This window comes from Vespa crabro, chromosome 11, assembly GCF_910589235.1.
Source record: "Vespa crabro chromosome 11, iyVesCrab1.2, whole genome shotgun sequence".
Classification (NCBI taxonomy): domain Eukaryota; kingdom Metazoa; phylum Arthropoda; class Insecta; order Hymenoptera; family Vespidae; genus Vespa; species Vespa crabro.
The window spans coordinates 2,339,401-2,348,081 of NC_060965.1; the positions used below are offsets into that span (position 1 = coordinate 2,339,401).

At 34.9% G+C, this 8,681-nt stretch overlaps 1 long non-coding RNA gene across 1 annotated transcript; it reads left to right on the forward strand.

Moving 5' to 3' along the window:
• Positions 1-3,097: 3,097 nt before the first annotated feature.
• Positions 3,098-8,467, forward strand: LOC124428081. The gene is made up of 3 exons (XR_006943077.1): positions 3,098-3,162; positions 6,548-6,931; positions 8,265-8,467. It is a non-coding gene; the product is annotated as an uncharacterized LOC124428081 (long non-coding RNA).
• Positions 8,468-8,681: the final 214 nt, after the last annotated feature.

An 8,681-nucleotide genomic window follows, 5' to 3' on the forward strand; every position in this document is an offset into this window, starting at 1 on the left:
TAACTAAATTCTTCCTGAAGTCAGGATAAATCGTAGTTGGTGTAAATATTGTCGGACGTTAATCACGAATTATGTCTCTCAGGTATCGCCTCATTGACATTGTTATACTAGGTTGTCATCCTGGAACATTTCGTTGGCGAGTATATACGAAGCTTTCGAAGCTTGTATCGCGGTTGTCTAAGCTTGCATTAATTATGAAAGATTCTCGATATCCATCGGGGGCCTCAGGGAAGGGCCACCCTTCTCTACAACGACGTAATACACCGGATAGCTAGCTCGTAGGACGGGCGTCCATTAACTAACATAAGCTCCTAATCCCTACAGTTGAGTTAGCACATGGTGCTAGTGTCCGCCACGAGTGGGGTCCACGGTTTACAACCACATTGACGATTTTGCCGATGTCTCTCTCTCTCTCCCTCTCTCTCTCCATCTCTCTATCTCTCTTTCTCTCGTCTATTTTAATCATTATTTTGAAAGTAAAAGAATCAATTTGAGATTTTTTTTTTCAATCGATTTGTATTAATCCTTGAATAAAATAAAGAACATTTATACGTTTATAAAGACTTCCTAATAAGATTGATTTTAATAAAGAAAAAGAAAAAAGAAAAAAGAAAAGACAAATATATTAATTACAATTTTTAATATATCAATGTAATATTTAATTATCGTACTGATGTTATTAGATTTGAAATTTTTTCTGATTATTCATCATTGTTATCATATTAAAGTCGTCATGATCGAGAAACAATTCATAAAGAACTGATGTGTGTGTTATAGTAATGTGATATGGTTGAGAGTTAAAAAGAAAGAAAGAAAGAAAAAAAAAAGAAAAATATAATAAAAAAAAAGAAGAACCAGTGGTGGAATATAACATAGTAATTCTATCGGAATCCGGTGGTATTAGAAAGGGCGTTAGACCGGATGGTACTCCATCGGTTGGTTTCTTCTTAAATCTTCGTTTCTATAAATCCGTTTTCTCGTTCCACGTTTTGAACACAATACTGGAATTGACCGAGAGATGGGTGGAGATTCGTATTAATGATCCTTCCGACTCTCCGCATCGTGCGGTTTTCATTCGTGATATATGTATGTGTAGTGTGAGCGTGTATGTGTGTATGTTGTGTGCGTGCTTTATATGTATTATACGTGTACGTGTATCTGTACGTAAGTATGTATATGTATAGATCCCCAAAGAATGAGAGAAATGATACTTCCAAAAGTTTTATCGAGCCATTGAATACACCAGGGTATCCGAGCTCTCAGTTTTCACAAATTCATCGATCTGTCGTTGAAGAAAAATATACTAGTAAAGTCGAAGTTAAAGGGGATCTTTAACAATAGAAAAAAAAAAGGTAAAAAAAAGGAAAGAAAAGAAAAAAAAAAGAAAACAAAAGAAGTACACACAAAAGGAAAGAAAAGTGAAACTGTCAAAATTTAACGTTCGCCACAACGTTACTCGATCAAAATTCACGACAGATAAAATATTTATTTGAATTTAAAAAGAAATTAAATTCAAGAAGGAAGAGAACGATCCTCGTAAACAATACGTAAACCATGATATATTATCCTTATATTTATGGTATAAGGGAAAACGATATCGCTCTGAATGGATACTTGAAAGCGATCGTATAGAGTGGATAAGTACTTACTTGAAACGGTAGTCTCATACTAGTTGGCAGATCTTTCGAGTTATACCTACCCGTACGATTTTACGAAACGCGTGCTTGCTTTCCCTTTTTCTTCTTCTTCTTCTTTTCCTTTTCAGATATCGAAGCAGAAAGTAATAGTAGTAGTAGTAGTAGTAGTAGTATAGCTCGATGCTCTTGTAGAACGTGTCTTTTGTATTCGTCTTTCTACGAATATCAGCGGCTATCTCTATCTCTCTCTCTCTCTCTCTCTTCTTTTCCCTTCGTCATCTCTCTCTCTCTCTCTCTCTCTCTCTTCTTTTCCCTTCGTCATCTCTCTCTCTCTCTCTCTCTCTCTCTCTTTCTAAACGTCAGATAGCACAAAGGCTGCTACTACTACTACTACTACTACTACTTACTCGTCGATCTTCCCAAGCTTTTCCCCCTACCGCCTCTCTACAGGTGTAAACCCATAAGCCCGGATCACCGATCTTTTGGGATTCTTCTTAAGATTTACGATACGCTTACACAAGCGAATGATCGCGTTCCCACGTGTATATTTTTACCTTTTAAAAGATATTTTTAACTTTATTAATAACGTTTGTTGTATTCGAAAAGGAAAGGATTATTATAAGGTATTCTTGGGATGGCCATTTTAATGATTTTTTAATTTATTTTTATGAGAAGATGTTGTTCTTCGTTCCTTTTTTCTTTCTTTCCTTTTCTTTTCTTTTATCGTTGTTACAAGACAACAGGACATATTCGTTAATATTTCATAGATATAATATATTATTAATTACAATTGATCGTTAATAAACGGAGTGCAAAGAAACTATTTCATTTCCGCCAATTTTTTTCTTACTTTTTTTTTTTTTTGTTAGATATTTCATCCCTCGCTCTCCCTCTCTCTCTCTCCTTTATATATATATATATTTCTCTCTCTCTCTCTCTCTCTCTCTTTCTCTATCTCTATCTCTATCTCTTTCAACATCTTCGACCGTACAGGATCTCCCGCACGGCCATGCAAATTTATACGGTAAATAGTAATCCCATTCCATCGTTCGGAATAAATCTACCATAGCAGGAGCGACACATCGAGAACGTAAACCCTCACTACTCACCCATATATGGACGTGCTTGAAATATCGTTGCCGGAGGACGTGCCGTATCATCCTTTGTGACTGTCTTCGTCTTTCCTTTCGTCTTACCTCGCGCCTATACTCTCGCGCCCATTCGCCCATCCGCCCATCCGCCCATCCGCCCATCTTTTACCATCTCCTCTTCCATCTATCTACTCTTTCCTTCCTTCTCCGTCTACTTTTCTATAAATAATTTTCGATCATCGATGGAGATTAATTTTCTTTTTTTTCCAACGTCGATCGTATAATCATCATACGTATGAGATATTATAACAATGAATAATCAATGATCGAAATTTGTCACGATTGTTACAGATTGGATAGATCGGTTAACGAAATCGTAGCGAATGGGATCATTTTTGGGAGGAAGAGGGACGGAGGGGAGCTGAGGGGTCCAGGTGAGATGAAAAAAATTCAATCGCAAATTCGTTCGTATCGTATCGTATTGTATCGTATCGTATCGTATCGTATCGTATCCTATTGTATTAATTGTTGATTCTGTTTTATGAAAATTTCTGTCGAATTTATCGCACACACAGAGAGAGAGAGAGAGAGAGAGAGAGAGAGAGAGAGAGAGAGAGTGTGTGTGTGTGTGTGTGTGAGAGAGAGAGGAGAAGAGATCCGTGTGCAGACATCACGTAACGCGATGAGTGAGTGAATTGATGAAGTCGTCGGTCATAGTGACTCTCTCGAGCGCGCGTGTCAAATTCCAACGTTCTCATACTAGAAATCGCGTGAAATAGAATTTTTATTTTGCAAAAACAAGGGAGGAAAAAAAGGAAAAATAAAAAAACACGAAAAAAAAGAAGGAAGGAAAGAAAGAAAGAAAGAAAAAAAAAGAAAACGATTTCGCAGGTCGATGCTTCTGCTGTTCTGCGCCGAAAGAACCGCCTACCTCCTCTCTTCTCCTTTTGCCGTTGCTACCGCCGCATCACCTAACCCACCTTCCTCCCGGCCGCCTGCCCGCTCCCGTTGGGCAACCTCCATCCATATATGATTCCGTTCGAGTTCAATTTATGGTTTTCACACGTTACCGTTTCCATCTACCTTCGAACATAATCCCGTAGCTTGCAACGTTATCGATGTTTCAACGGTGGTTCGACTCTGAACCTTCGATTTTACTCCTTGATATATCCAAGCCAATGCTCGTTTTCGACTTTTCTCAGCGTACGCCCTGTCAAACTTGTTCTTGTTTCCTGAAATCGTTTATATAAGTGAAAATCATTCTTCATTGGTAACTCACGTAAAACGTAACGCGCTTTCTCCTTTTGCTTATTCAAAGAAACAAATTTGGATTTTCACTTTGAAAATGATTTGTGCGATTTTTAGTCATTTGTTTTTTCTTCTCTTTCTATTTCCTTTACGTTTTTTTCTTTTTCTTTTCTTTCTTCTCTTTTTTTTTTCTTTTTTTTTTTTTTTTTTTAGACAGTAGAACGCACGAATAATACACGCGCCTCGGGAGATTAAATTTTCGTCGAGTACAGTATGAAAATATATATTTCTCATTGTTGGATCATGTTTAGAAATAATTATGTTAATTATACGAAATGAAGATTGCGAGGTAATTTATATATATATATATATATATATATATATATATATATATATATATATACGTATCTTTGATATTGAGGTACTTACCAAAACTTCGGCTATATGAACAGAGAATGTTTTTGATAAATTTTTTTGTTCTACTTTTTTCTTTATTATTTTCTTTCCATCCTTTATAATTAACGTTATTTGGCTAAAAGATTTGGCATTTTAAATCATATAAGTGTATGCACCGGGATGAGAAATACAAGGAGAGAGACAGAGAGAGCGAGAGAGAGAGCGAGAGAGAGAGAAAGAATGAGAAAGAGAATGTATGTGTGCGTAAAAGAGAGAAAGAGAGAGAGAGAGAGAGAGAGAGAGAGAGAGAGAGAGAGAGAATGAAAGAGAGAGAATAAGAGAGCGAGAAAGCTTTGGAAAAATTTTACGCGGAAAAGCAAAGCTTTCTTGAACAGAAATAAGCTGGCACACGTTTCGTCTGGGTTTTGTTCTGCCGACTTTCGCACATCACTACGATGTAAACTCATTTTTCTTTTATTTATGTTTTTTCTTTCTCATTCTCTCTCTCTCTCTCTCTCTCTCTCTCTCTCTTTTTCTTCTTTGATACTTTTTTAAACGTTTGATTTCGTAAAATGAATTAAACATTAATTTCGCATCCCTGCATTGTAAAATTATCGTTGCATTCTAGTTTGCTAATTACGACGTTAGATATTCATTGACATTACTGATAAAATATTATATCACGATAAAAGATTTTACTTTATTTTCTTAAAGAATTATTTAAATGTATCTGATGATCTTATACAAATGATATTCGATGATAATAAATAAGAAAGAATATGTATTAAATAACAATGTTTTATTTTATCTTAAAAATAAATAAAACGTTCTTTCGATTAATTGAAAATTCGAATTAGTTTCATCTAAAAAGATTACATATGTAAGTATCTTTTTAAGATTACATATTTAGGCATATACTTACGTATATATGTATCTGTGCATTGTATGCACATATATATATATATATATATATATATATATATATATATATATGTGTGTGTGTGTGTGGGTTCTCATCGTGAGAAGCTAGGAAGGTGTCACAATTCAATGAAACTTGGAAAAATGTCTCTCGGCTTTGACAAAGGACTTTGTTTCTAATGTACGTCAGAGAAATTCAATCATGAAAACTCGGAATATGTAGGTACGTGAGAGAGAATATATATATATATATATATAGAGAGAGAGAGAGAGAGCATGTATTATATGTATGTATAAGGTGTACTCGTTCATGAACGACAGAAAGGTCTGCTTCGTGGGCAAAGGAAAATTAAGCGATGAGAGATAAAGAGAGAGAGAGAAAGGTATAGAGGAATAGAATTGAAAAGAGTGAGAGAGAGAGAGAGAGAGAGAGAGAATGAGAGAGAAGACAAGAGAGAATGAGAAAGAGAGAGAGAGAGAGAAAGAGATAAATAGACGAGTCATCGGAGTTCGGCATCCCATGACCTCTGACCCTAGCGTTGGATTCTCTGTACGTAGTAATCACGAATGACGTACTTCTACGTCGAGTGCTGGGAAGTAAACCGATTACCACCGAGGATGCACCGTTCTACGAATCGAATAAACTCATTCACGCAAGCGTAGGAGAGAATAGCGACCAGGATTCGGCCCACATTCTATTGCTGTTGATATGTATATATATATATATATATATAAATATACATATATATATATATATATATATATATAAATATACAAAGTGAACTCTTCTTTAATTATTTTCTCTCTCTCTCTCTCTCTCTCTCTCTCTTTCCTTCTCTCTCTTCCATTTTCTTTTACTTTTTTTTTGTTATACTCCAATTATTGTAGAAATCGTATTATAGAATATCTATAACGAATGTACTTTATGTTATGCACGTGAACGAGTATAACTTTTAAATAAGTTAATTATTAAAATAAGAGTATGAAGAATTTGTGAAACTGTTTTTTTTTCTTTATCTTTTTTTCTTTTTTTCTTCTTTTTTTTTTCTTTCTTTTTTTTTTTTTTTTTATCTATAACGATCGATAAACAAGCGTTCTATTAGGTCGTATAAATAATTTTAGTTCGCTTTGGATGATATAAAAAGATGACCGTAGTTATTTTATGTTAAACATAAATTTCTTCTCTCTCTCTCTCTCTATCTATCTCTTTTTCTAAATCGAAGATCCCAAACACGTGTAGGACTTTTTTCCCTATAGTTTAACGTAGACGAAGAAGGTTCAGGAATGGCGAAAGGACATCCTGAGATGTCGTTTGGAACAGCCGAAGGAGAGCTTAACATGGACGTACAATCCATGGATGTTTCTTTGGGAGGAAAAACGTGGGAGTGCTCGCACGTCACCCAATTCGGATTCCTATATATTTCGCAAGGCGAATCGTTGTACCACGCGATACTCGTTTCTGCCGTCCAATAAAATGGAAATGTCCCCGTTGCTGACACGATGAGAGGGAAATGGTCTACGCGGGGTGGAACCCTTTATTGTTCCGCAGGAGTAAAGCAGCGTGCAGGCACGCATAACGTCTACGGAAACACGCGTCATGTTTGAAACGGAGTACTGAAAACCCGAACACACAGGATAAAGGTAGGCAAACTCCCTATCACGTGGTGATGCATGCTTTCGTGAGAATGCTAGACGCCAATATCTCCTGACTTTAGTTGATGCCTGTCCATCTTATACGTAATCTCCTTCCAAGTAGTAATAATATTTTGAAACGAAAGATCGAGAGAATGATGCTGAACAAAAACGTAAGGACGAATAGGAAGAGTATTCCTTTTTCAAAAATTGGCCAAATTCCTAATCGTCATTGTATATTATTTTTTGATTTTTCATCTTGTTCGATGGATTCTTTAATAATTATTCTTAAATGATTTACATCAGGAAGGAAATAAGTTAAACAATTATAGATCGTTGAATTAATCATATTTATAACTAATATAATAATTAATTTTATATATTTGATAAATTTTATATACGATCGTTCGAATATTATCTTTCGAAATTTTTCAATCTTATTTAGTAATAGAAATTCAATTAAATGTTTCTTATTAAATGTAAGTATTTGAAATATTGAAAATAATATCGCCAAATGAGAAAGAATAGGATGTTAGGATGACATGTTGTACGCGTTCCACATACGATATCTGAATCTTCACAGTCCTCGTGATACAACTATCCTACGAAGGAAGCGATGTCAATAATGTAATAGGAAGAATGGAAAAATACAGTGACCGAGTTTGCGAAACGACCGTTCTACCGTGACTGCAATGGTTAACACAGTTTCTACAGTTGTTGCGAGGCACTTTTGGTTTAAGTCGGACAGTGGGAACGGGGGCTTTCGAAGCTCTGCTTTTCCGATTACATAGCATTAAGAACAATTTCATTGCGAATGCTTCTATCCGTTGCATATGTAATTTAACGTAGTCCATATAGCTGTTTTGCGCATAGAACAATTATCGTTCGTACATCCTAATGAAATGACAATTGGTGGATTACATTTATATGAGCTTTGAAAATTTTCGATGAGAATTTGTTAATTAATATCATTATGAAACGTATTCTCTCAGGATAATTATCATTTAAATGATAGGCCATTATTAATTGATCAATTAAATATTTTGAAGGATTCAAAAGAAATTTGATAAGAAAATTTTTTTTACGAAATTTATTGTATCTGTGAACGAAGGATTCATTTAAATTTTAAGATTTCGATGTCATTGCGTTATCAATCATTATCGTTATGTACGGGAACGTTTCATTTTTTCTTTTTCTTTTTTTCTTTCTAATTTTTGCTTTTTGTCTGTGTTGTTTTCTTTTTTGTTTTGTTTCCCATCCCCCCCCCCTTTCTCTCTCTCTCTCTCTCCTTCGTCTCAACGAAGATCTTGCATTTTACATAAGACATCGGGTCTCTTTTCAGCATGCCCAGAATTTTGATTCGATTTCGCGTAAGCCGCAGGCGATGCGGTTGTACCGCACATTTGGAAATGCCGTTATCTCTCACGAACTTGCACATAATTTGCCAACGTGAAAAGGATCACGATTTGCATCGGCGAAGAGGAATGAAAATTTCGCATTTGTTTATGATAATTCCGTTCGAATGGTAGATATTTTGCCGATGATAGAGAAGTAAAAAGTCGTTGCTATCGTCCATGTTACGTTAAAAGCTTATGCGCCAAAAAAGAAATTAAATATATATATATATATATATGTACATATATATACGTATATGTATATGTATATATATATATATATATATATATATATATTCATATGTATATGTGTATAGAAAACATTGGAGAAAACGCAAAAAGAGAAAAAAAATTAAATACAATAG